This window comes from Mirounga angustirostris, unplaced genomic scaffold, assembly GCF_029215605.1.
Source record: "Mirounga angustirostris isolate CCGP_5_RB_7025 unplaced genomic scaffold, mMirAng1.0.hap1 SCAF_9, whole genome shotgun sequence".
Taxonomy (NCBI): Eukaryota; Metazoa; Chordata; class Mammalia; order Carnivora; family Phocidae; genus Mirounga; species Mirounga angustirostris.
The window spans coordinates 114,433,691-114,461,561 of NW_026991717.1; the positions used below are offsets into that span (position 1 = coordinate 114,433,691).

A 27,871-nucleotide genomic window follows, 5' to 3' on the forward strand; every position below is an offset into this window, starting at 1 on the left:
ATGGTCCCTTTCCTGCCTGTTGGTCTGTGGTGGGGGGAAGGGGGTGTGTGTGCAGCTGAAAGTAAGGAAGAAACCTGGTTTTCCAGACTGACCTTCCTGGGTGAAGAGGAGCCACCCGGCTGCTGGCTGAGCATGTGCTGTGAATCGTGTGTGTGTGTGTGTGTGTGTGTGCACTGGACAAGCTGGAACTGAGGACTCTCTGGAAAGGGGCGAGGGGGTCCTAGGCTTCCAGCGTTCCACATGTGTGTGGTAGGTGCTCAGAAACACCTGGCAAGGATGAAGAACCGCAGGTTAATGGAAGGGACTGGCCTGAAGAGTGGAGACACTTTCGTTCTCTCACCAGCTCCCCCTGTAGCTTTTTCACAACCCCCTTGGCCTCCAGAGGTATCTCATTCTAGAAAAGAGGCAAACAAGCCCATCCTCGCCTCCTCTAGCTACCTACCATAAGACCAATTCGATGCATGATGAGACATTTTCTTCCAAGGACCAGTGAGCGGAATCAGGTGGGTGGAAGTTACAAGGAGGCAGATTTCAGATCAAAATCAGGAAGACCTTTCCATTTCCCAAAGTCCCTTCTATAGATTCCTAGTCCCCCAGGGAGCCTTCTGCTCTGGGAACTCGTCAAACCTCACAGGTGGGTCATCTGATAGTAGTCCTGCCTAAGCAAGCAGGACTGTCCCCTCTGAAATGTGACAGTCTGCATTTTGGTGAATACCAAGTGGCTTTGGAAAGAATCTATGTGGGGCTGCTCAGTGTGTTGGGTTTTCTGTGCCGTTTCCAGAAGCCTGGCCAAGTCTTCTCCTGGGATGGGAGTTGGCCAGCTGACAGCCTGGGCTCTGGTGTCAGAGAATTGCTTGCCATTTTCAGGGGCACCTTGAGTTGAGAGCTTCAGAGTCCGCAAAGTGCATTGACCGAAGGCACAGGCCCTTTCTGCCTTGGGTCTCAGCGGGCTGACTCCAGTGGGAGCCACCTCCCTGCCCTGCAGAGTGGCACAGGGAGGAGGGCGGCGGTGGGGCGGGCCACTCGCCGTCGTGGTGCAGGTGCTCAGGCAGGGAAGCGTGGTGCCCTCACAGGACATCTGACCCAGCAAAGCTGGGAAGAGACGAGTCCGCCCAGCTTTCCAGGTGGTTCTTAGACTATGATCAAAGGAAACATTTTCTCCCACCTCTTTCAAAGCTACCCTTCAGCTTCAAGACAGAATGAGACCCTCTCCTTCTACTCTGTAGTGGTCTCTTTTTTTAGGATTCTGCTCCGTTTCGTAAGAATTGACCCAGTGCAGAAGGGCCCTGTTGGCTGTAGGCTCCTGCTCCCAGCACCCCCACAGGAGCCCCCTGCTCTCCTCCCCACCCTACACACCCTCCAGTCCCTGCCTGTGTCTCTCCCAAGCAGGGGAGATTGTCTCCTTTAACTTGGGGAGGATAAAATATTTTTGGTAGGGAAAAAGCCCGAAGAGATGAAGGGGATAACAGATATCCCTTTTTTTAGCTGGTCCTATAGACTGGTGGAGAGCCCGGTTTGGGGGCAGGGGAGGGTAAGGAGGGCAAAGGCTGGAGCTCAAAGGGATGGGTCCGGAAGGCTGAGCACAAGTCTAACTGCTTGATGGAGAGAAGATGCCTGGCGGCAGGGGTGGGAGGACCCCAGCCCTCTCTGGTGCCCTGAGGTCCAGACAGGTTGGGGATATCAGAGACTGCCTCAGGTGTTGATATGACCATGGGGTGGGGGGGGGGGTCAGGGGACACCAGCAGGTGGCGGGGCAGCCAGCGAGGAGGAAGAGCGGGGCTTCCCAGGGAGACACTTGGAGCTCTCCGGAGGTAGGAAAGGGGAGAGGACAACCTCAGGCCACTTTAAGAAGCAGCTCTTCGGTTAGGGAAGGAGAGTGACCTGTTCGTTTCATTGCTTTTTCTCGTGAGAGAGACAGAAGCATGTTTACAGACTGAGGAGGAGCTCACAGAAAGGCCGAAGTTGAGCAATTAGGAGAAAGGACACGATGGATCAAAGACACAGGGAGGGCAGGGAAAGGCCTTTACTCCACCATGAAAAGGAAGCGGAAGTTTGCTCCCAGCCACCCCGCCCCCCGCAGCAGGGGGCTTGGCGAAGGGGGCAGTGGCTGTGGTGGGGCTGAGGGGCCTCCAGGCATAAAGATGTGTGGATGCCACCACACCCAGTTGTGAGCCTCTGCTGGGAATAGAAAGGGGGCACCTGGGGAAATGGCACGAGAATCACCAGGTAGGACATGCACGGGGGTAGGGGAAGCTGGTCTACAAACCTAGGACACCCAGCTCTGGCTCTGTTCCTAACTCGGTAATGATAGGATATTGGGCAAACAGGAAACTCGGGGTTTCCGCTGGCTAGTTGGTAGGGCAGGTGGAAACTCGCTGGCCCAGCTTAGGAGCTGATGAAGGTGGGGCGGGCTGGCTGGAGACTCACTGCTGCTCTTAGGAAAAGCAGAGTGTGTTATTAACGGCACTACCCACTGCTTTGAAGAGCAGATATTCATGACAAAGCAAACTGCCCAAGGCCCAGCAGATTGTTTCCTGGGGAGGCAGTGTCCAGGGGAAACAATGAGGATCCAGTGTTCAGGGTATCGGGAGCCCAGCCTGACTGTGCCTCTGAAAGCTGTGGGACTTTGCTTAGGTCATTGCAACCTCTGGCCTCAGTTTCCCCTTCTCAGTGGGGGGGCGGGGGCGGTGGTGGTAATATTTCTGGCCAGCTGGGAGGGAGGGCAGCTCCACATTGTCTAGTAAGGGAGCAGCTTCAGAGGAGTTAGACCTTTCCAAAAAGTGCAGGAAGAGAGTCAAGAGTGCGGGTCTCATCCCTTCCCCCCACCCCAATAAGCATAAACATCGCACAGTCTGTGCCCCGAGCACACACAGCCTCCCGTCTGCCCCTGGCCACGTGCTCCCATCCCTGCACCGGCTCCTGTTGCTGCCGCCACCAGCCCAGCTCCGGGGGCAGAGCCGGGGCCAGCACGGTACAGGCTGGGCTCGCTGCTTCCCCGGCTGCACCCACGGCGGAACCAGCGCGGCCCCGACTCACTGGCTGCAGGCAGCTTGTTCTCTGCCCCCTACGGGGACTGGGACGGATTTAGCCTGTTTCCGTGGCAGCGCTGGCAGCATCTGCTTCCGCGCGAGGCTGAGTGAGTCACGGCCACCCACGCTAACCCTTGGCACAGCACAACCCTGCCAGGAGCGCGGGTAAGAAGTCGGCAAGAAGATGGCAGAGCGCTTTGCACTGTCTGGAGGTTTCCCGCGCTGGGTCTCAGGCCTGGTGCCGATGGTGCCCTGGGCACAGAAACTGGGCAGGCTCTACCAGTGGGAGATGTTAGCGATCGGCTTCAGATGCCTCCAGAGTGGCTCACCCTGGTGGCGGCCAGCAGCTGCAAGGCCCTATGGGAGAGGACTGCAAGTTTCCGGACTTCAAGTCCAGTGCTCTTTTTACCACCCAATGACCAGCTCTCAAACATGTTTTCCCTGGCCACCTCTGCACCCAGATCGGCCCCAGGTTCCTTCTGGCTCTCATCCTGGGACCTTCCTGTATGATACACGTCTGCCCTCCCCTCTGGGCAGCAACCCTCACTCTGGATTCTTTCCCAGGCCCTCCCCTCCCCTCCCTGAAACTTACCTTTCCCTCTTCCCGATCTGGGTAATCTGAAAGAAGGCATGCATCCTCTACCGTTAATGGATGGTAGCAGGTTATAGTGTTACTCTCAAGGTATCAACACTTAACCTTGGCTTTGAGAGACCGAGCATCACAGTCTAAGGGATGGATCAGCAGCGGCAGCATCATGTGGGAACTTACTAGAAATGCAAATTCTCAGACCCCACCCCAGATGCACTGTGTCTCAAACTCTGGAGGTAAGAGCTGACAGACTCTTTGCACAAGCCCTCCAGGTGATACAGATACATGCCAGGTTTGATAATCCCTGGTCTAAGGAAATGGATCCAAGCAGTGTCTTCCTGACCCTGTGAGGAAGGGAATGTTTTGGTCTATATCTCTGACCATACTCAGAGCACAGCTGTGAGGATCTCTCTCTGTTTTGTGTGAGCCACACTGGGGGGCTTGGATGGGCGAAGACCCCAATTGCTCAACATGGTGGGGGGCTAGAGTTTTCCTAAATCATGTCCTTCCTCCAGATTGTTTGCATCCCATGGAAAGAAACTGGTGTGTTTTTTACTATGTGGAAAAGGGCAGCATTACCTCCCCCACTGCAGAGAGGACCTTGGGGGTAGAAGGAAATCCACCCATTGGCAGTGAACAAGCCGGTCAAGGTGGCCAGGCCCAGGGCCCACTGGAGTCCATTACTGAAGAGCTGAGGGATTCCAGCTGAAGGAAAAGGCACTGATAATACTTAATCATCAATGTGCATTACTCTTTTGTCTATCAGGTTTTTTTTTTTTTATTTAAAGATTTTATTTATTTATTCATGAGAGACAGAGAGAGAGAGAGAGAGAGAGAAGCAGGCTCCCAAGGAGCAGGGAGCCCGATGTGGGACTCGATCCCAGGACCCTGGGATCATGACCTGAGCCGAAGGCAGACGCCTAACCATCTGAGCCACCCAGGCGCCCTGTCTATCAGGTTTTGTTTTTAGCATTTGCTGATCACCCCTGTGCTGGGTCCAATAACTGGCCCAGGGGCCTGAACTTGAAAGAGCTCATCAGCGGGTGGGAGCATTAGTCAGAATAGATTAGTATCTACCAAGAGAGCGAACAACCCCAAAGTCTCTGTGCCTTAACGGAACATAACAAAGGCTTAGCCTGCAAATGATTCCTCTGAAGATCTGTTCTCCACAGAATCACTCAGGGGCTCCGATGATAGAGAATCCACATCTTGTAGCTACGTTGGTCACTGGGGCAGCAGCAGAAAAAGCTGGAGAGGGCCAGGCACCCGCCCAAAAGTGAATCCTGGCACTTCTGCTGGTCACGGAACAGACTTAGTCTCGTGGCCCTGCCTAACCTCAAGCAGGAGGATGCAAGAAGCATATGCAGAAAGGAGAGAAAAATGGATATGGTCAGATATGAAAAGATGTTACCGCATGCAGAAAGACCACTCATTTACGCCTTTACTTACTCTTTAATAAATGTTGCCAGAATGCTTACCATATATCAGGCGTTGGGCCAGACCCTGGGGATAGCCTATCACCGGCGCAACTGCTCTTGCATAATCCAGGGGGCACCATTAGCAGTGTATTCTGTAGGAATAGCGCCCCCTGGAGTTGTGTGATGCAGGAGCCCTGCTTTTAGTTTTCTTGCTTAGGTTATGTTTTATCATTATTATCTGCCTTCTACACCAGAAGGAAAACTCTGAGAGCAGGGATTTTCATCTGAGTTGCTCACTGCTCCATTTTTAGACATTTAGCACAGTCCCTGGGGGGCTTGGCCAATACTTGTTGAGTGAATAAAAATGGATAATTATGAACTGTGTTTCCCACCAATCCCTGCCCTCGAAGAGCTTATAATCTGCTGTGTCAAGAGTTGTATACACAATTAATGAAAGGATAAAAAGAAATGTCATGCCAGATAGGGTGAAATCCATGCCAGGTAAAAATCTGGGCCGTAGAGCTTGGGAAGACAGGCTAAAGGTCATCTTAACCACAGGTGGGGTCAGGGATGCTTGCAGGGGAGAAACAAAGGTCCAGACAGGTTAATGGGCCCAAGAGAGCGTGAGATGCAAAGCAGGGGGGAGGACCCTGCCATATCTCTGGGTCTGGTGTTTTCTCCTCCCCACACCAGCCATTAACCTATCTGTGCAGCGGTCTGGGTCTCCAATGACAGTCATGTCTAACTATGGCTCCTCAGACAGGCTTCGAAGCCCCCCCGCCCCAGGCGCCGAGCCTCAGAATTTGGTTCGCTTTTGGGGTTTTGCGCCCATCTGCCAGGAGAGGTGGGATGTGTGTGGGTGGGCCCTCCCTGCCCCACTCTACCTCGAAGCGCTTTCCCCCGCACTAGCTGCCCAGACAGCCTCACAGAGCAGGTAGCAAGTCACAAGGGCGTCTGGGAAGGCCCCATCTCAGCAAGGCTAGAAAGAGAAAAGCAAAAACGATGGCGGAACCAGAACGTTCCCTGCAGGCAGGAATGGGGCTCATTATTTTCACTTAAGCTTGCAGTAAAAACAATGACATAAGCGTTCATCTGGCTTCCAAAGCACTTTGGAAATGATTCTATCACAAGTCCATTAATTTTATGGGGGCTCTGAAGACAGGGCACTTTCCACCATTCAGGCTTTGTCACCGTATTATCCTTCATCCCCACCGCTGCCTCACGCCTGCTTCTCCGTCCTTTCTCGCCTGCCTGCCTTCCCCTCCTGTAAGCCTCTCCCTCACCGGGGCCCAGGCCCAGGTAGCAAACACTTCCTGAAGGCCTGGTCTCCAGGAGGCCCATGCTTGGTGTGGGATGAGCCTGACGAAGGCAGAACCTCAAAGAGCTTTCTGTGACATGGGTGTGGCTCAGTCACGACACCTTCCTAAGATCCTGCTTTCACCCTGTTCCACCTTTTACGCTCTCTCTCTCCAAAAAACACTTGTCTTCCTCAGATTCCCCCGTGCGCCAAGCAATGAGCTGAGAGTCTGCGAGTTTGTTTAATTTTTCACATCAGGGAGATTCTATTAGTGTGTCCATTTTCTAGATAAGGGAAATTAAGGCTCAAAAGGTCATACAAACTGTCCAAGGTCACGCAGCTAAGAAATGCCCAGCTGGGATCCCTCCCGGTTGCCTGCCTTCTAGATCCATCTTTTTCCTACTGTGCCACATTGCCTCCACCAAAACCCGGCAGTTGACTGTCTACACTCGGAACAAAAAGAACGAAGAAAATGTCTGGGGCTTTAGCACCATCTCGGCCACCCCCTTCCTTTTGAGAGTTAGCGTTAAAAAAAAAAAAAGTCTAGTGATGTTTTTTCTAAAGACCAGGGATTAGAGATGATGCCTCCTCATATTCCTGGGGTTTTAAAATGGATGTTTTGATCATTTCTCCACCCCCTAGAGAGTAGGAGAAACCTTTCTGATGCTGCCATGTTAACATTCTGGTCTGACACATGGGCTGTGGCCTCTGTCTCAGAGGTCGTCCCTGGGAATTCTGGAAACTGCACAGATGCTAGGCTGTCTTTTTACAACTTCAGAGGGGGTTTCGCTGGTCTAAGAAGTAATCGGCACTGCTGGTCTACTGGCAGGCTTGGCTCATGTCCTCTTTTCACCCTATAGTCCCCTAGGAAGGGCAGGAGATGGCAAAGACCCCCATGCAGGTTTCTGAAGGGTCGCCTCCAGGAAGATGGAAAGCGCTGGAGGGCAGACTGTTGCTTGCCTTGTGATTTGTACATTGCATGTAGCTTTCAAGCAGTCTCCTAAACTAGCCAAGTATCTACAGCTGGATCCACTGTAAGATTTCGTTATTCTGGGGTTTGAGGCTGCCAAATCTTGACTTGATTTTTTTTTTTTTCCCCCATATTTCACCACGCTCACCCACTCCAGCCAGCTCAAATTCCCTATGCCAGGAGTATGGAGAGGAGAGGAAGTCAGGAAAAAGTAAGAAGTCCCCAGATGGTCTTTTGGTGTCACCCAGCTCTCCCAGAATGTTTTGGTGCTGCCTGCCTCCGGGAACACTGACTCCCTCAGTCTCTTATTTCACTCCCCCATCAGAGCTCTGCAAAACCTTCACACGGAGCTTTGTCTTGAAGGTAGCCTTTGTGGAGGGGTAAGCAGGCCTCCGTGAACTGCAGCCGGAAGGGGGCAGCCGTGGGATCCGGGAAGCGTCAGGGATGCCCACCAGGACATGGCGAAGCTTGGAACACAGGCCAGGTGCAGGGTAAGGACCCCAGCACCTAAGGGGTCCAGTTCGAGGAAGACTGAGTGCCTGGGGCAGGCTATGCAAGTGGGGACTCACGTGGTACGGGGCTGAAGACATTACCCAGCTTCAGCAGTCCAAGCAGCCATTTGTTGCCTCATCCTTGGCTTGTGCTTTAGAGCAGAGGTTTAATATTTGAGCCCTAGAAGCAGCAAGAGTAACTCAGTGCTGAGTGGCAGGAAATGGAAGTTGAGCTACTGACATGTCCCCAGCTAACTTCCGGCAGGGCAGACCCATGATTTTGTCTGACCAGCTCTTCTCCACCCCCACCCCTACCCTATCCCCAGGTGATGTACCCTCTGCACAGTTCCTTCCCCAACCAAGCATGGCTTCTAGAGACTCATCAGCTCTTTTGTATGACATAACCTTTCCCCTGGGCCCCAGTTAACCAGTCCAAGAGAGTCATTTGACCAAAGAGAGGCCGACCAGGGCCCTTCTTAGAGATGTTCAAACTCAGGACCCACGATGTGACTTCAGCAGACACTGTTAAGGCCCAGTACGTGTACTCTCTGTTCCGACTTCATATGACTAATTTTCTTTAATGGGTTCTTTTGCACAATCTATTGACCAACAGGTTCTCCAAATGGTTAATGTGCCGTTGATAAGCCAATGTGTTGTTCTTTCCCTTAGGCCTTGCTCTTGTTAAAAGCCAAACAATCAAGGATTGAGTCATTTTCTTCATTGGGTTTCACATAGCTTCTTTCAGAGCGGTCGGGAGATTCTTCATTTTGAAGCAAAAGGCTTCCTTTCAACACTACAGCTCTCTCCCCAACTTCCAGAATCTTTCCTGGAATTCAGAGCTGCCAAGTGGCCTTTTTTATATCAGATACCTGAGCAGAACCTTTCCTAATTTCAGTTAAACTCCTCAAGCTACGAGTTAGGTGAACATAGAGTAAGCTGTCTTTTTAAAGAAACAGATGGATTCTAACATAGAACCGTATTTCCTATTTTTGTGCTATGCACTTATTTTATCTACTAGATTGTAAATTTTTGGAGGAGAAGTGTCGAATATCTTTGTTTCCCTTGGATCCCAACACTTACTCAATATTCAATAAATACAAGTTTAATACATAAATGGATCAATCACATTCCTTAGGTTAAATATAAAATTCATGGTTTAAGTATCATTAATCAAATAGATAATCCCACTAGGATACATTTTAAAGTGTACTGTTCTATATTAGAGTGGTTTTAAAATAGATCCCAATATAAATAACATTGGGCAAAACAAATCGGTACTTTTCTTTTGCATGTAGTTCAGGGGTACAGAAATTCCTACCACCTTGAGGGTGCGAGGAAATTGGAGGGCCCAGGCAGAGAAAAAAAATGTGCTATAAATGTATACCTTGATCCTATTTGTGGGCTGGTGAGCTGGGTGAGGTGCATATACATGGACGGATAAAGGCCTAGGATTCTGGGTGGCTCCGTGGAAGCATAGAGGGGGCAGAGATCCTTTGGTCCCGATTGCCTCTCCAGGCGGGAAGTGTCCCCAACCCTATCCTGCTTTAGAATAGGGCAGGTGGCTAGAGGGCCTCAGGTGCCCTATTCTAGCATCCATTCCACCCTCTTCTGGCCCACTCAGCATCCATTCCACCCTCTTCTGGTAACAGCACGCTGATTTTCTGCCGGGGACGCACCCTTCCCCCACTCGCAGCACTTGTGTCCTCATCCTCCTGCTCTAGAAGTGGACTGGCCAAACGGTGGGGTCCATCTCCCCGGCCACACTGTGGATTTGAGAGGAGCCCAGCCAGTCAGCCCAGGAGGTGGCTGGAAGTGGGGAAAGAGGCACTCTTTTCCCGCGGGCTAAACCCAGAGATTCGGGGTGAAGGGGAAGGTGAGAGGCACTGAAGCGGGGAGTTGGGGCCTGAGAATAAAACCGACCTGGGTGGTCCAAGGAAGCCGCACAGACTTTACTCAGTGGATTGCCCGAGCCGGGACATTGCCTCCAGATCGAGTGGGTTCTCAAATGCAGCGAGGAGCCCTCTGCAAGAATACAACCGCTAATGGTCCGGCCAATGAGAACAGGGAACCGAGGGAGGGAGGACAATGCCACTGCGCCACGTGACCGTGGGGCCGGCCTGGAACGGCTCCACATCCGTGCCTTCCCCATTTTCTCCCCTGACAGCATCTCACCCCCGGGCAACAGTCCTTGAGAGGCTGCCTGCAAAGCCCAAGAGCCCCGAGGGCCCGCTTGCCCGCGTGCGGCAGCGTGGCTGGGGCGGGGGGCGTCCTGCGAGTGCACTTAAATATGTTCAGAGCCATTTTTAGACTTTTTATTCTATAGACCAGAAACTTGCTGGAATTAGGAGACATTTGAAGTGGCTCTTCCTCAAGCCCAGAAGAGACTGCTGCTATATTTAAAAGCCCAGCAGCAGGTTGTTCGGGCTTCTGTCTCGCTGTTAACCTAATAAACACAATGTTCATCTTTGGGGGCCCCCAGCAATTGTTGAGAAGGAGGAAGACTACAGCCTCACAGTGATGCATGCCCTGGAAATGCTTTGTAGAGGTTAGGAAGGACGTAATAGAGCTTTCTGTGTTAAATAGTGTTAAAAATAACAGCGTGTGTGCACAGCGGATCTTAATTACTATGTAAATTCCCGAAGGAACCGGTAGAAAAGAAAAAGAAAATGGAAAGGAAGTGGTTTATTCATACAAGGGGGAAATGTAATGAACAACCAACTAGAAGCTGTTTTTAAGAAGACAAAGGGACCCAGAGGTCTGGACTGATCTGTTGCAGAAAGGAGATCGTATTAGTTTTCTATGCTGTGTAACAAATTACAGTAAACTTTATTGGTTTGAGACAGTGCAGATTTATGATCATTCAGGTCTGTTGATCAGAAACCCTGTCATGGTGTGGCTGTGTTCTCTGCTCCGGGTCTCAGGAGGCTGAAATCCAGGTGTCAGCTGGGAGGAACCACATCTGAAGCATGGGGTCCTCTTCTGCACTCACATAGCTTTGGGCAGAATTTAGTTGCCTTTGGTTGTAGGACTGAGGTTCCCATTTTTTTGTTGGCTATCTCTGGGCACTGCCCTCAGGACCTAGAAGCCTCCCACATCTCACCATATGTCCCCTTCCACAGGCTCTCTCACAACATAGCTGTTAGTTCCTTCAAGGCCCCAGCAAAATCTCTCTCATGCTTCCAGTCTCTCTGCCTTCTTCCATCTGGGACCTCTAGACTCTCTTTTAAGGAGCTCAACTGATTAGGTCAGGCCCACCCATCTCCAGGAAAGAGATTATACAGGACAGGCACACTGTGGGGGCAGGAATCTTGGGGGCTGTCTTAGAATTCTGTCGACCTCAGTGATCAAACTTCTGTAAAAAGCAGGTCCCCCAAACATGTCATCTTAATACACTACTGTTATGGACTGAATGTTTATGTCCCACGAGAATGGCTCACCTGCACTGTGATGGTATTTGGAAGAGGGGTCCTTCAGGAGGTGATTGGGTTTACATAAGGTCATGAGGGTGAGGCTCCCACAGTGGGACCTACATCCTTATAAGAAGGGGTGGAGAGGCCAGAGCTCTTTACCTCCATCATGTGAAGGCACAGGGAGAAGGCGGCCAGCTTCCAGTCAGGAAGAGGGCTCTCACGAGGAACTGACCTAGCCCACACCTTGACCTTGGACTCTCACGAGGAACTGACCTAGCCCACACCTTGACCTTGGACTCTCACGAGGAACTGACCTAGCCCACACCTTGACCTTGGACTCTCACGAGGAACTGACCTAGCCCACACCTTGACCTTGGACTCCAACCTCCAGAACTGTGAGAAATCTGTCAGACTGTGGTATTTTGTTATAGCAGTCTGAACTGACAAGACAATACCAAAGGTCACATGAATTTACCTCAGTATGAGCCTTCTAGAAAGCAGGCCCTCCAAAGACTGTGAAAACATCCAGTATATAGAGTTTTCCAATGCGCATGTCCTTCCCTGTACACCTTGTTTGTGTTTTTATTCATTCAACACTTAGTTCCTATTCTCCTTTCGGCACCGTGCTTGACCCCAGGGCCAAGTCTTTTTTCCTTACTTCCATGCACAGTCTGGAGCTGAGCCACTCACCGGAATCTGACTTGCCATCCTGTAGGTTGTCTAGAATTTCTCTCATCTGGCTAAGCAGCTCCTGGCTCTATTCTGGGTGCTCGGGGGACCTTGTCGAATTGTGGACACAAGGGCAACTGAGCCCAGCACCCTCAGCCCCAGAGCTGAGCCCAGGAAAGGAGACCATCCCCAAGGCCTCTTGTTCGGGCTTTCAGGCTCTTTTAGGCTCTTCTGGTGAAACTGTCTCCACTTACTGTTCTCTACTCTCCTGCTGAGTGGGAAAACGAGCCCCATGTGAAAGCAGTTTTGGGACTGGGAGCCTTGCCATATCCTCATTTAGGTTAAACTTCCTTAAGTAACTGAGAACAGACCTGAGTTAGATTCCTTAGGGCATTTCTCTGTGCTGAGTGCTTAACCAGGAAGAATGTTAAACAGGGTACTGAGCTGAGGGCAAATAGCTGTGACCAATTCCCTAACCTCAGTCACAGAAGGGACTTGAGGAGTTGGACCTTGGAGTCCCCGGTGTCACCACAACTAGATCTGCCTCTTCCAGAATCCTTTGCACAACAGCAGAGCTATTGTGAAGACTTCCCTCACCCCCACCCTCATGCCTCAAGCAAACAAGATGTTTACTTCCAGCACTAGAAGAAGGAGGCGGTACAGGCAGAAATGGGAGGAATGCTAACCATAACTAACCTAAGTCAGATTGCTGGGCTGGCCACTAACCAGGGCGCTGCCTCGCTCTCTGAGGACAGCAGAAACAAGAGGCTGGATCTCTGCACGGTACTCTGAATGTTAAAGCTCGGATTCGAAGCTTAGCCACCCCCTGCCCTGAGCTATTATTAATAACTCCCTTTAAGAGGAGGTGACTTGCTGTAGACAACAAGAAGACCTTGAGACTGACCCCTATCTACTGCATGTCAGAACTGAAGAGGGTTCCTTAATTTCTCTCAACTTCCATTTTCTCATCTGAAAAAGTAGGGGTAGTTACACTTGGCTTGCAGGATCTTTTTTGAGACTTAGAAATTGTATACGGGGCACTGTGCTTGGAAACTACCATTCCCTTGAGAAAGAGTTACTACTGCTGTTATTGTTAGCCCTGTCTCTGGGTGTAGATTTGTCACGGATCTGCCTCAGCATGGCTGTGAGTTTGCGAACAAAGATGGTACCCATACTGCTGACTGCAATTAGAGTACCTACTGAGAGGAGGGGCTCAGTCTCTGAGTGAGTGTGGAGAGTCTGGAAAGGGGCAGCAGCCACTAGGAAATAAGCATGCAATGCAATGACTTATAATTTCTGGATCAGTGTTGTCAGATTCTTTGTGTTCAGGATACATCCAAAGAAACAGACATATTCAGACATATTCAGAATCAGCAATAATTGTCACTCTCTCTTTACTGCTGAAGAACAGTGTCTTTCAATAGCTTTAAAAGCAACCACTGCGCGGCGCCTGAGCGGCTCAGTTGGTTAAGTGGCCAACTCTTGATTTCAGCTCAGGTCATGGTCTTAGGGTCCTGCAGTTGAACCCTGCAACTGAACTCTGTGCTCAGCATGGAGTCAGCTTGAGATTCTCTCCCTCTCCCTCTGCCTCTCCCTCCACTCATGCACTCTCTCTTTCTCGTTCTCTTAAGTAAATCAATCTTAAAAAAAAAAAAAAAGCAATCACTGTGGTCTCACCGTTTATTGGGATGCCTTTGACCCTGTGGTTGAGTGGGTAGCTGTTTCCTGCCCTGATCTCCCCCACTATAGTACACAAGAAGAATTCTTACATGTCCAACTAACTACCACGTTTTCACAGCACTGTAGCCTGTAGCCATGGTGTATCGGCCTGCCGATCTCAGGCAGGCACTTCAACATTGCCCTTGGAATCCTAGGATTGAACTTCGCAATTTTTTTTTTTTAAAGATTTTATTTATTTATTTGAGAGAGAGAATGAGAGAGAGAGAGCACATGAGAGGAGGGAGGGTCAGAGGGAGAAGCAGACCCCCTGCTGAGCAAGGAGCCTGATATGGGACTCGATCCCGGGACTCCAGGATCATGACCTGAGCCGAAGGCAGTCGCTTAACCAACTGAGCCACCCAGGCACCCGAACTTCACAATTTTTATTTGTCAACAATCCCATAGGTCCTTGACATGCAGTCACTTGTAAGTCATTTTGCAGAGATGTCAATTTTTTAAAACTAGTTTATTATACAAGTAATACATGAATATATATACACATACACATATTTAATGCTCAGGCAATAGAGAAACACACAGAGAAAAACCTGTAGAAGTCTTCCTCTTTTTGTATCAGTCAGAATAGGTCACGTTATACTATAGTAAAAAACATCCCCAAATCTCAGTGGCCTGTAGCCACAAGTGCATATTTCTTATTCACACTGGATGTTTTCTCTGAGTCCCCTACAGCAGTGTTTCTTGCCTTCTTCACTCTAGAACCAAAGCTGATGGAAAAACCTAACTATCTGGAGCATTGTCAATCTCGTGGCAGAAAGAAAAGGACAAGGCAAATGGTGCCCTGACTTCCAGAACTCAGCACAAAAGTGACCAACATCACTTCTCTGACTAAAGCAAGTCATATAGCCATTCCTAAGGTCAACAGCATGGGGATATATCCTCCTACAGAGAAGAGCGTGACACAGGAAAGAAACTGAAACGTTTAGTGAATGAGAACACATCACCACCTCCTCCTAGGATGACTTCTTTCCCAGAGGTAACTGCTCTCAACAGTTCAGTCCGTTTTCTTACATATTTGTGTGTGTCTCTCTCCATTTATTTATTTATATTTATATTTATATAGGAAGAGGCATATACATAAACATGGAATATTATGCATATTGCTCTGCAACTTTCTCTGTTCACTTCATATGTCTCAGGGACCTTTCCACTTCAGTACATATAAGTCTATCCTGCTCTTTCTAACAACTGTGCAGCATTTCATGCTGTAATATCTTTACATTGTTGGTGTACTTTTGGATATTTTCAAAATTGTTTGCTACTATAAATAATGCCATGATAATTATCCTCATACAGACACACATATTTGTGCACATGTGTATTTCTGAGTAACAGCTTTCTAGAAATAAATCGTTAAAGTAGAGCATGTGTACATGACAGCTTTAAAAGATATTGCCAATTTGCCTTAAAAAATGCCTTCATCAGGACACCTGGGTGGCTCAGTTGGTTAAGCATCTGCCTTCGGCTCAGGTCATGATCCTGGGTTCTTGGGATCAAATCCCAATCGGGCTCCTTGCCCAGTGGGGAGCCTGCTTCTCCGTCTCCTCCCAGCTCATGCTCTCTCTATTTCTATCACTATCTCTGTCTCTCTCAGATAAATAAAATCTGAAAAAAAATGCCTTCATCAACACACACAGCCATCAGCAATGTAAAAGAGCCTGATTTCCTACATCCTCAACAACTCTTAATATTATCAAACTTTTTCTTTTTTTGGTTGATATGATAAAATTTAAAAGTGGTAGTTCATTATTTTATTGTTTTTAATGCGTTTCCTTCTTTATCCGTGAGGTTGAGTATTGCTTGTGTTTATTGTCTAATTTCACATTTTTTTTGTTGTGAGTTGTCCATTTCCACTCTTTACCCGTTCTCTAGTGGTTGTTTTTCCCTTCACATTTGAATGAGCTATTTGATATATTTTCTCGATATTAATCCTTTGTACTACTGGTTGTGAATACAAGCATTTCTCATTTACCATCAGGAACTTTCCTAAAAACCAGACACTGAGTGAAATGTTACAGCAGCTCCTCTCCTATCAATTCATCACTACCAACCAATTTCCTAAAATACAGAACAATGTCAATATGTGTAACAAATTAGCATGTCAGTTTCAGGAACTATGTGTAACAAATTAGCATGTCAGTTGCACCAAAGGTTACTTCCTGATGACCAAAGAGTGAATATGACTTTTCACAGATATTTGCATGTGTGTAGTCATGTGACCTGAGTATCATCAATATCTGACTCAATCCCTTTGTTGACACTGAGTGCTTTTCACAACATCTGCATGTGATTCTGATATTCTTCCAATTATATTTGGAAAGTAACTAGAGAACTCCCCCCATCCCACACACATACCACTTTGTTTAAAATGTTATATTGAATTTAGGGGATGTACAAATAAAATTTTCTATATAAATCTTGGTCCAAAGCACATTGTATTGGAGAGAGATGTATGCTTAGTGAAGTCTGAGTGTCACAGATAGGGGGATTCTGCTGCGGAAAACTTGTCAGGGAGACAACTTGTAAGGTGTGTCTCTATTTGCTTCCAATCTGGACATTCTCTCTTAATTTTGATTTTTGGGGTTTTCCCCCTAGCTTTATTGAGTTATAATTGACATGTAACTTTAAGCTGTACAATATGATGATTTTATATATATATACATATATATATGTATGTATGTATGTTGCATAATAACCACCACAGCAAGGGAAGCTAACACATCCATCACTTCACATAATTTCTTTGTGTGTGTGTGTGGTGAGAACATTTAAGATCTACTTTCAGCAACTGTCAAGTATATAGCACAGTATTAACTGTAGTCATGATGCTGGACATTAGATCCCCAGAACTTTTTCCTCTGGTAACTGGAAGTTTGTACCCTTTGACCAACATCTCCCCATTTCTTTCCCTAACAATGACCATTCTAATTTGTTTCTGTGAGTTCAGCTTTTTAGATTCCACATACAAGTGGGATCATACAGTATTTGTCTTTCTTTGTCTGACTTATTTCACTTAGTATACTGCCCTCAAGGTCCATCCATGGCTGACATTATCTGGCCGCTGCCTTTGAGCCCGCTGTGTCCAGGGGGATGGACTGAAAACAGAGAACTAGCAGACGAGTTGACAGTTGCCCAAAGAGAGGGATGAACAGAATACAGAAGGAAAGGGGAGTGAGCCAGAAGTGTGTTTCCTCTCCTCTTCTCTGTCTCCCCCAACCCTCCCCATTCTCTCACCCTCTCTCTTCCTCTCTCTCTCTCTTGCATGCGCGCGCACACACACACACACACACACACACACACACCCTGAGTGAAGATTAGGTGACAACTTAGAACAAGAGGGGCAGCCTGGTCTGAGAAGACAGTCTGAAAGCTGCAGGAAGAGTTTTGAGAAAGCTGTGGCCAGTTGGTGGCTGCCAATCGGGCCAAGTATCTCCTGGCCATGGGCTGCCCCCAGCCGGCCTGTAGGTCCTCCTCATTTCTTCAGAGGGCTTCACCCTCAGAGACCAAGCCCTTGTGCCCCAGCCAGGGCTACTCAAACTGCCTGCTCAGCCACACCAAGCTACCTGAAGCCTCATCCCTGAACCCTGGGGAAACACAGCCAGTCCCACCCGGGGGAAATGGGTTATTTCTCAGCTGTCCCCAGCTTTATCTTTAAAACGGAAGCAAAGTTTGTGTTCCACATCATGTATCTGTGCTTATTTCGATATAAAAAAATGTGTTTTCAATTTCATGCCTAACCCTCCCTCCACACCCCCCCATAGGTCCCAGTATAAAATCCAGTACTGCTCTGTACTTCACGGTACTCATTATAGTTGTAATTAATTCAGGTTTGCCCGATAATTTAGCTGCTGTCCTTTTCCACTGGACCGTCAGCTCCCAGCGGGCGGCACCACGTCTTCCTAGCTCACTGCGTTCTCGGTGGCTCACTAGGGCCCGTCGGGGGCTGTCCGGAGTTAGAGCCTTCTTATAACGAGGCTGACATGGGAATTCCAGTCCTCGTGCAGGCCAAGTGTCTGTGCTTCCTTTTACAAGCAGAAATGCCTGGAGTGTGGCCTCAAAGAGGGGTCCTTGTTCACCAAGGGCCCAGATGAGAGGCACAGTCCGTCGCTGCTCAGGACCCCTATCACAGCTCCTGGCGCTCCCCAGTGACATCACCTGAGAACACATACAAAAAGCACCTATTCTGTCAAGGTCTCTAAGGAGCATTACTTTAAGCTCATTCTTGCTGTATTAGGTGTATAACATCATAACTCATGGTTTCCCGGATTCGGTTCAAGGGCATAGATGATTTGGTAGTTATTTGATTTATAGAAGTTTTCTCAAGTCAGAGAAGAAATTGAAGTGTGTTTTGCTGAGGGTAGGAAAACATCTCGGTTTGGAAGAGGAGCTGATATCTCAAGTAAGCAATTGTAAATTATATCAATTTCCCTCACCTTTGGGTCTAATTCTGCCGTCTCCTACACAGTGTCCGTGACAACCCTTCTCAGCGTTCTTGAGGGGGAGACCCGGGCACATTGCCTGCCCCAGGGAGACCTGGGTTCTAGCCATGCAACTGTAGTAAGTCACTCCACCATCTGTCTTGATATCCACAGAGCAACAGTCAGAAGATTTATTGGTTAAAAAAATGCAAATTCCTTAAAACAGCCAAGTGCTGTCTCCAAATTTCATGCAAAGATGTGGTTAAACAGCGCTTGAAGATAGCTCTAAATAAAAATAGTAAGAAATCTGAATTGTGGAATAATTATTACTGTAATTGCTTGCATTTATTGGACAGTTGTTACATGGCAGATACTGGGCTGAGTTCTTTACATGGATTGGCTTATTTAATGGCAACCATTCGAGGTAGGGAGAATTATTATTCCCATTTCCCAGATGAGGAAATAGATACCTGGAGAGAGTAGGTAACTTTCCCCAGATCTTGCCTAGTGGAAAACAGTCAAAGCTTTGAGGCTGGTTTACATCATTTTCTGGTCCAGGCTCTTACCACTGGCCATGAATAAGCAATCAACTTTTGTGTTTGAGAAAGAAATAAACTTCCATCATGCCAAGTTCAAGCGCTGGTGAGCTTGTATTGTTCACTCTGGGGCCTAACAGATTTGTTTCAATTAACAAAGACATAAAGATCCTTTGTAAGTGGCTTATTTATTGACTCTTAGGTGATTGAAAATCTGTTGTTCCCTTAAAAATGTTAAGCATCACCTCTCCTCTCCAAACCCATTACAATCTAACAAATAAAATTTTTGTGAGTTTGGCCCATGGTGAAATTCCAGCAAGACCCCAATTTCTGTTTGGCCAGCCATCAAACAGAAAGTTCTGACTTGCAGTGCTCTTTTGAACAGTATGTTGACATTCACAGCCTCTATTTAACTTCTCTCTCTGATAGCAGTGGTCCTGGGGTTTCTTTCAGTCACTGGAGTTGGTAGATGCTTCGTGCTACATTATGGAGTAGTTGCTGCAGGCCCGTTTTGGAATGGTGTGACCCTTGCCCTTTCGATATAAAAAATGTGTTTCGATATAAAAAAAAAAGCCCTTGGCCTTTCTCTCCAACCCAGTCTACAACCATCCTCCACTTTGGAAAACATTTTCAATTCCCTTCTGTCCAATGCAACAGGGATAGGTCGAGCAGATGCTATCTGCCCAATGTTGTGTTACTCCAGGCCAGGGGGAGGAGACTCTCCATAAAATATTAACATATTAATAATAGCTGACATTTATTGACTGCTTCTCATCAAGCATGACTTCATTTTATCCTCGCAGTCATTTTTCAGAGTGGCAGAGCCCCAGGTCCCAGGAGCAGACTGAGGATCTACGTTGATTGCAGGTCTGACATCATAGTCTGAGATTTTAACCCCTATTCTTTGGTACCGTTTCAGTGAGTGCCAAACAGTCTGAAGACAAGGGTTGGGGTAGTCCAGGAAGAGTCCAGGGAAGGAGTGGAAATTGAACTGGATTCTAAGGATTGCACTAGAAAGATTGGAAAGGATTTAGGGCAGAAAAACAGGCTCTCTTGCTGTGTTCTCCCTATAAAGCAACAGAGAAGGTGAATTAGACCATTTTGGGGGTTGGCATTACCAATTAATTTTAAATTCAACACCTGCCTTGTCATTTGAACTTAATCTTATTATAGCAGATCTTTTCACATTTCTTTTGTTTATGCAGATTTTACACGCAGGGGTTTTAAGTCAATCAAAGAGCGTCTGGGCTGAAAAGAATTATTTTTTGTGTGCGTTAAAATAATTGGCCCAGTTCCTCTCTGAACCAATAAGTAAAACATTCTAATTCCTGTCTTAGAGGACAAGTAATACAGACTAGGGCAAAAAAGCGTTCACCTAACTACCTCTCTTTTATTTCTAGAACATGGTATGATGTCCAGGAAAAAGAATTTACACTGTCTGGAGGAAGAGCCAAGATCAGCATATGTAGCCTGAACTTAGCATAGATACCGTGTCCTTGACAGTCATGCTTAATTTGCTTGGTAAGTGAGCAAAGTATTCCAATAACAGAGAGGGAACAGACTGAGAAACAAGTTTGAACTTAAATATCCTGCACACGATGTCGGGATATGCCACTGTCCTCTTTCCTTCTACTTTGTGCCATCCCACCATAAAAGTGCCTCCTATAAGGGGTAGACGAACCATGAGAGACGATGGACTCTGAAAAACAAACAGGGTTCTAGAGTGGAGGGGGGTGGGAGGATGGGTTAGCCTGGTGGTGGGTATTTAGGAGGGCACATTCTGCATGGAGCACTGGGTGTTGTGCACAAACAATGAATCATGGAACACTTCATCTAAAACTAATGTTGTAATGTAAGGGGATTAACATAAGAATAAAAAAATTTAAAAAAAAAAGTGCCTCCTATAAAATATTCTTTCTGAGCTATCTGGACTTTATTTCCAAGTCATTTAATTTTCCCCTGGTTGTTGACTCTGTGTCCTTGCCTTTAAATCATCAACCTCTTTCATGGTTTCAATCTTCTTGTCTTTTTTGCAGAAAGTAATTTTGTCAAAGACATATTTCAATGCATATAAGGGGGAAATTACCTGATTTTTATTTAGTGTCTCCAAAGGAGCTTTAGTCTGTTTCAGAGAAAGCTAGAATCAGGCGACTTTCTTCTCTGTATCTGAGCAATCCAGGCTCTCTGTCCCTATATAGAAATAAGCACTGTTGGTGACAGCTATGTGGTATGGCTGGGCCCAAGCCTACCTTCAGCTCCAGCGTATAGCCCTGATCGGTCTAGACCACGGGCAGTCCCATTGTGGTGGTCACAGAGTTTGGTTCGGGGATGAGCCAGTCAGCACAAAGCTTTGACTGTGGGAAACCATCTTTCCTGTTTCATAGGAATAAGGCAGCATGTGGACCTCGCTGCTGCCAGGCCTCCTACAGTTACCAGGGAGTTAGCCCTAGGAGGCAACCCACACTGGGTGTGAAAGAGAAGGGAGGTAGGAAGAAAGAGAGTCCTCATGTCATTGTGGCAATCAGAGCCTTTCACTGTACCTTTGGACTCCCAGTTAGCCAGTAAGTCCCTCCTTGTTTATGAGTTTTAATTCGGTTTTCTGTTACTTGTAGCCAAAAGCATTTTATCTGCTACACCCAACAACTGGGCAGTTGAACTGAAACACAATTTTACATCTCAAAATGCAGTTTATCCATTCCAACTGTCTAACAATAGCATATCGGGTAATTAAGTTGCATTTACTGATGGCATATGAGGTAGGACAGACTATGCTGTTATAAATAAAAATGTATTTTTCACTCTCATGACAATCTGAAGCAAGTGTTTCTGGTCAGCAGTTGGCTCTCCCACTTGGTTCTACTAGTTTTTCAGGAAACCAGGTTCCTTCCACCTTTTGGCTCCCCCATCTCCTAGGGCTCATTATCTTCATCAAGCTGGCAGAAGGGGAAGGAGGATGAAGGGGGCACCTCTCCTTCCTAAAAACTTTGGCCCAGAAATGGTACAAACTATTTCCACTCTCCTTTGGCTCAAACTCAGTCACCTGACCACATCTCACTGCAAAGGGGGCCAGGAAGAAAAAGTAGATTTTTGATAACTAGTTCACAGTCTTGCCCAGAAAGAATGTTCTAGAAGGTTATTAAATTACATGGGAAAAAGCTCAAGAACAGTGTGCATAATATCAGTCCAAGTTTCCAAATGCCCGTGTCTATAAGTATATAAGCTATGTCTCCTTCTATTTTAACATTTGTTCTTGTTCTTCTGCAGCCATGCTCCCCTTCTGGCACCTTCATGATGACCGCATTTGCAAATATACTCCACCACCTTCTGGTGAGCAATACAGATTTTATTGTAAATTTTGTATGGAGACAAAAATGTAACCAAATTCCTCTATGGACACCTGTTCTTTCCTCCAAAATTCTCACCCCATGTCAGTGGTCCGTCTTCACTGTCCACATGCTTCCCTTCCACCATCACCAGCACCATCACCACCTGACCTGTGCCCGAACACTCTGCCTCCTGCCCTTTGTTATATGCCATCTCAGCAAAACAAAGACCTGGTAATCAACTCAAAACCAATGATATACATTTTTCCTCCAGCATACCCCTCCAGGAACTTAGCAAATAATTCACTGAACAAAGAAAGTTTTCTTCCTGAGGTGCGTCTGCTGGGTGGGGAGCTGCTAAATAAGATGAATTTGTGCCATAAAAATGCACTTCTGTAGACAAAGAGACTGGAGGGATAGTCCCAAAATGTTGACAGTGTTTATCTGTAGGTAACTGGATTACACGTAAGTTTTTTTCCCTCCTGCGTATTCCTGTACTTTTCTGTAATTTTTGTTTCTGTATTTTTGAAATTTTCTATAGTACATGCTATATTGCTTTAACAAGCTGAAAAGACATATTTTTTGAAGATTTTATTATTTATTTAGAGAGTAGGGGGAGGGGCAGAAAGAGGGGGAGAGAGAATCTGAAGCAAACTCCCTGCTGAGCACAGAGCCCGATGTAGAGCTTGATCCCATGACCCCGACATGACCTGAGCTGAAATCAAGAGTTGGGACACCCAACCGAGTCACCCAGGTCCCCCAAGCTGAAAAAACATTAATTTTTGCTCAACTTTAGTGACCAATAGGGAACTGTAAATCAAAACCACAAGGAGATACTACCTCATGCCCATTAGGATGGTTACTATGAAAAAAGAAAGAAAAACAGAGAATAGTAAGTGTTGTCAAGGATACAGAGAAATTAGAATTCTTGGTTGTTGCAGGGGATGCAAACTGGTGCAGCCGCTGTGGAAGACAGTATGGAGGCTCGTCCAAACATTAACATAGAAGTACCCTAGGATCCAGCAATTCCACTTCTGGATTTACACCCAGAAGAAGCGAAAGCAGTGTCTCAAAGAGGTCGTGTTTATAGCAGCTTTATTCACAGTAGCGCAGAGATGAAAGCAGCCCAAAGGTCTATCAGTGGATGAGTGAATAAATAAAATGTGGCATGTACATATGATGAAATATTATTCAACCTTCAAAGGAGAGAAATTCTGGCACATGCACATGATGAATCTTGAGGACATTATGCTAAGTGAAATAAAACACTGATAAAAGGACAAATATTGTACGATTCACTTGTATGAGATACCCAGAGTATCAGGTTCATAGAGGCAGAAAGTAATATGGTGGTTGCCGGGGCTGAGGGAAATGGGGGATGGGGAGTTAGTGTTTACTGGGTACGGATTTTCAGTTGGTAAAGATGAGAACGTTCTGGAGATGGGTGGTAGTGTGAATATACTTAATGCCACTGAATTGTATCCTCTAAAATGGTTATTTGAAGTGGTAAATTTTTGTATATTTTACCATAACTTTTTTAAAAAGAAATTTATCTTTCCAGAAGCAACTTTATGAGAATTTTTTACTTGGATAGCTTGTGATCTCTTTTGAAAACCAGATATTGCTATAGTTCGGCTCTCCATCTATACAGTATTACTGTTTTGTTTTGTTTTTAATTTAAATTTTGTTAATTAACATACAGGGCAATATTGGTTTCTGGAGTAGAATCCAGTGATTCATCACCCACATATAACACCCAGTGCTCATCACCAGTGCCCCCTTAATGCCCATCACCCTTCTGGCCCATCCCTCACCCATCCTCCTCCATCAACCTCCAGTTTGTTCTCTGTCATTAAGAGTCACTTATGGCTTGTTTCCCTCTCTCTTTTTCTTTCTTTCTTTCTTTTTTTCTTTTTTAATTAAATAGGCTCCACGCTCAGTGTGGAGCTCAACACAGGGCTTGAACTCACGACCCTGAGATTGAGACTTGAGCTGAGCTCAAGAGTCAGACACTTGACTGAATGAGCCACCCAGATGCTCCTATGAAATATTACTTTTAAAATGAATTTGTAAGTGATATAAGGAAAAATACTTATTACACCCAAATTACACAAGACTCAGGGATTGATAAGCTATGGCTTCTCTTCCCCAAGGATTTGCTATCTGGTAAGTGAGGAGAACAAGTAAACAACTACAATCCACAGGGAAATGAAACTGTGGGCAAGTGTAGTGATAGAAGCACTGAATTCTGCCTGGGTGGTTAGTGGGGCTTCCCAGAGGAAGAAGTGTCTAAAGACTTGGGAGTTTACTAATAGAGAACAAGGGGTGAACATGGGGGGCACACTGGAAAGTGGAATAGAGGGCGCCTGGGTGGCTCAGTTGGTTAGGCGACTGCCTTTGGCTCAGGTCATGATCCTGGAGTCCCGGGATCGAGTCCCGCGTCGGGCTCCCTGCTCGGCGGGGAGTCTGCTTCTCCCTCTCCCGCTCCCCCCTCTTGTGCTCTTTCTCTCTCTCACTCTCTCAAATAAATAAATAAAATCTTTAAAAAAAAAAAAGTGGGATAGAGATGGAGGGAGAGGCCTGGGATGTGAGGAAACCAGTCAACCCACGAGTGCCGTCCCCTGAGGCCTCTGCCCTGTCACGGGACATCCTGGAACTTTGACCATGTCTGGCTAAAGGCCAGCGAGAAGGCAAGCTCAGGCCTGCACATGGCAGTGTTGCCTTTACTGCGGAGATGACCCAGGAAGCTGGCTGAACTCAGAAATCAAGGGAAAGTCAGCCATGGGTCAGGGCCAGAGTGGAGACCTTGGCTGGCTTGGCGGTGTGATTCTAGAGAAAGACAGAGCCCGCCCGAGCTTCCTGTGCAAACAGGGGAGGGGCTCCCTGCATGTTGGTGCCTGATCGTGTGCAGCTGTTGGTTTTGCAGTCTGACAGCAAAAAGAATAGAAGCTTTTTTCATTCAATCCAAAAGCTTCTGTTATGTTTTGTCGGCATCTCGGACTTGGCCAGTCTGAGGCACATGTCTTCCCCCAAGCTCCATATGCTTGGACTTCTCTCGGGATGACGGCGTGCAAATGGTGCACAGCTGGACAACTGTCCCCTTGGCCCAGGTAGAGGGGAGACCAGAGCGTGCTTGTGAGCTGGACATCTGTGAGTCACGGATGGGGGGAGATCAATTTGTGAAAAGGAGACAGAGAGCATGCAGAATTACATGTGATATAGGGATTTGTGATACTGGACCTGGAAGATCTTCAAGGTCAATTCATTCACTACCTTATTGTCAACTGGTGTGGGTCACTCCTGTCACTGGGGCTGTTTATGCTCTCTGAAACCTCTGCCCTGTGCTGGTCCCTGCCTCCTGTTGGGCACTTCTAGTCCAGGCAACTGCCAAGATGGCCCTCGTGGCTCCTCTCCGTGTCCCCAGACCTCCCTCAGAGGACCCTTCACGCTGCTCCCAGGCCCATGGCGGTGAGCACCCACAACCACCTCCATGTGGCCGTGGCTGGAGCGCAAAGTGTAGGGGACAGGTCATGTGGAGAATCCCACAAATCCAGATCCATCCCCCCTCAGGGGACGGGGCCCTGACGCTCTCTTTTTTTTTTTTTTTAATTTTATTTATTTATTCATGAGAGACAGAGAGAGAGAGAGAGAGAGAAGCAGAGGGAGAAGCAGGCTCCCAAGGAGCAGGGAGCCCGATGCGGGACTCGATCCCAGGACTCTGGGATCATGACCTGAGCCGAAGGCAGACGCTTAACCGTCTGAGCCACCCAGGTGCCCACCCCTGACGCTCTCTTACCCACAAATCACAAAAACCTCTAGCCCCTTACCTTCTTGGAAGCCTCTTTAACTCCCCCAGGTGGGCCTGACAGCACAAAGAGCTGGAAACTCCCTGCCTGGGGTCAGGACACCCAGGTCTGGGAACACAAAGCGCTGGCTGTTTTTCCTGGAAGGGTGAGGGGAAAATTATCTTTTCATTGTTTTTTTGATAGGTCAGAGTGGCAAAAAAAGATAAGCTGCAGTTAATTTCTCAGTATCTCACCTTGTTGCTCGTTAATGATCTCACTTGCCTGAACACCTGGAGACAGGTAGTCTGGGCTCCTCACCCGATCCCATGATGTCAGTGGGGCCACTGGGCCTGCCACCTGTTAGTCTGTTCTTGGGTCCTTCTTGGCTCCCCAAGATGAACCTCTTAGACACTTCTGAGTGGGCCACTGATTGCTGCTTCATTTCCTCTCCTCTACATCCAGTGTAGCTCCGAGGTGCCACCTCCCACCCCATCCACCTCTGTCTGTTTGTTCTCCCAATTATTCCCCTGCATCCTCGGGAACAAAGCCCCAGAGGATCTGATCAGATTTTAGGGCAGAGTCCCACCAATGCAGCAGGACCAAACCCGAGCAAAGCAATGTCTGAGGCTTAAGAATCTGAGGGATGAACCCTCTTTACTTTCATACAGATTTAAAACTACCTTTTTACTAAGGATCCCGACCCAGACGAGTAGCGTCATTTGTGACGAGCCCGCTGCCCCGGGCCCAGGTCAAGAAACCGTGAGATCAAATGGCCTGAACTAAGCTAAGTGGACAAGGCCCTTCTCCCCTGGCCTTTGAAATGACTGAATGGCTCAGGGAAAGCACTTGTCTTTGTTCACCAAAGGAAAGGCCTTGTTAGTTTGCTTTTTCTAGAGCGTTCTTTAAGGAAGCTTCCGACCCGCTTGGTTCTGTATATTGGATTTTCCATCTTGCTGGGGCCCTAGGGAAGCGGAAGCCAACCTTCCCTCCGGTGTCCAAACTCCGGGACTTCACAAGTCCTTGATGCTGGAAGATTTGCAACATCGGGGCCTCTCCTCCGGCTTCCTTCTCCAGCTCCTCCTGACAATCTCTGAGCCTGAACACTTCAGCCTCGGGTCGGGGGCCTGGAATGTGTGTCAACAGTTTGAAGGCTGCTTCTGCGTGTCAGCTGCTGCCCTCCTGGTCCCCTTTCCCGGGTCTGAAGCCATGACCTTTCACCTCCCCCTGGGTGCAGCCCCCCAAGAGTTGGAGGGCATGTCTCCGTGCCTGCTGCAGCCTATGCGCACGGACAGATAGAGCATCCAACAATCTGATTTATGTTTCCCAGATTTATCGCATCACTCGCATACCCGGGCCGGCTGATATTTTAGGAGCGTGAATCAGAGTGTCTGGCTTGGCTTCCTCTGCAGCCGAGCTCCGGCTGCAGGCAGGATGAAGTTGGGAGGGGCAAGAACTCCACTTATCAGGGAGGAAATTTGTGTCAGTAACAAGTCTGCCTGGCAACAGTGCCACGAAAGAGAGATGCTAGGCCTCAGCATCAGAGCCAAAATCTTCACGCTGGTGGAGAGCATCGCACTGCGCAATTTTCCTCCTTGGTGCGCTCACTATACTCTTTGGGAAAAAAAAGGAAAGTAAGCATTCTGTGCAAGCATTCTCCCAAGGAGATCCCGTCACCTGCCGCCAAGCAGGAAGACTGTGATCAACTGAAATGTCACCAGGCTGTAGCTATCCATTACCCATGGATATGTCATGAATGAATAATATGAAAGGAGCTCATGCAGTGGAAAGGGAAGCACAAAGGCGAAGCTACTGGGGGCAGAGCTCACAGAAGCCCCCGTGACTCAGTGTGGGGCTCTGCTTGGGGAGCAGGGCTCAAGATGAGGGCGACCAAGAGATATTCCTTGATTTTTTTCCTAGTTGCTTAAGCATGTGCTGCTAAAGAGAGAGTTTCCCATTGCTCAGGGAGTCTCATCGGAGTGAGGGAGAAGGTAGAACCAGGGCTGATCTGGACATCCAAACACTTGGAGCTACCTGGAAAGCAGTAGTTGTTTCTTCTCTACCTTTGGACTTCAGCGCCCAGACCAATGGTAGGCACAGCGTAGAAGCTTAATCCAGGTGTGCTGAACCAAACCCAGCCCCAGTTCTGTTTGTACTTTGGGCGCCCATGAGTGTGTCGCTTTACCCCTCCAGGCATCCTTT

General features: G+C 47.7%; 1 protein-coding gene across 4 annotated transcripts in view; it reads left to right on the forward strand.

Moving 5' to 3' along the window:
• PCNX1 (pecanex 1) overlaps nt 1–27,871 on the forward strand; it is a 353,336-nt gene that overhangs the window by 219,241 nt on the left and 106,224 nt on the right. For 2 of the 4 annotated variants that reach the window (XR_010405241.1, XR_010405240.1), the window contains exons 37-39: nt 14,310–14,586; nt 19,965–20,085; nt 21,829–21,891. The gene's annotated coding sequence lies outside the window, so the exon portion shown is untranslated. Of the gene's footprint in view, nt 1–14,309; nt 14,587–19,367; nt 19,432–19,964; nt 20,086–21,828; nt 21,892–22,828; nt 23,421–27,871 lie in introns of those variants that run through there. The other 2 variants (XR_010405239.1, XR_010405242.1) reach the window with 2 other exon arrangements.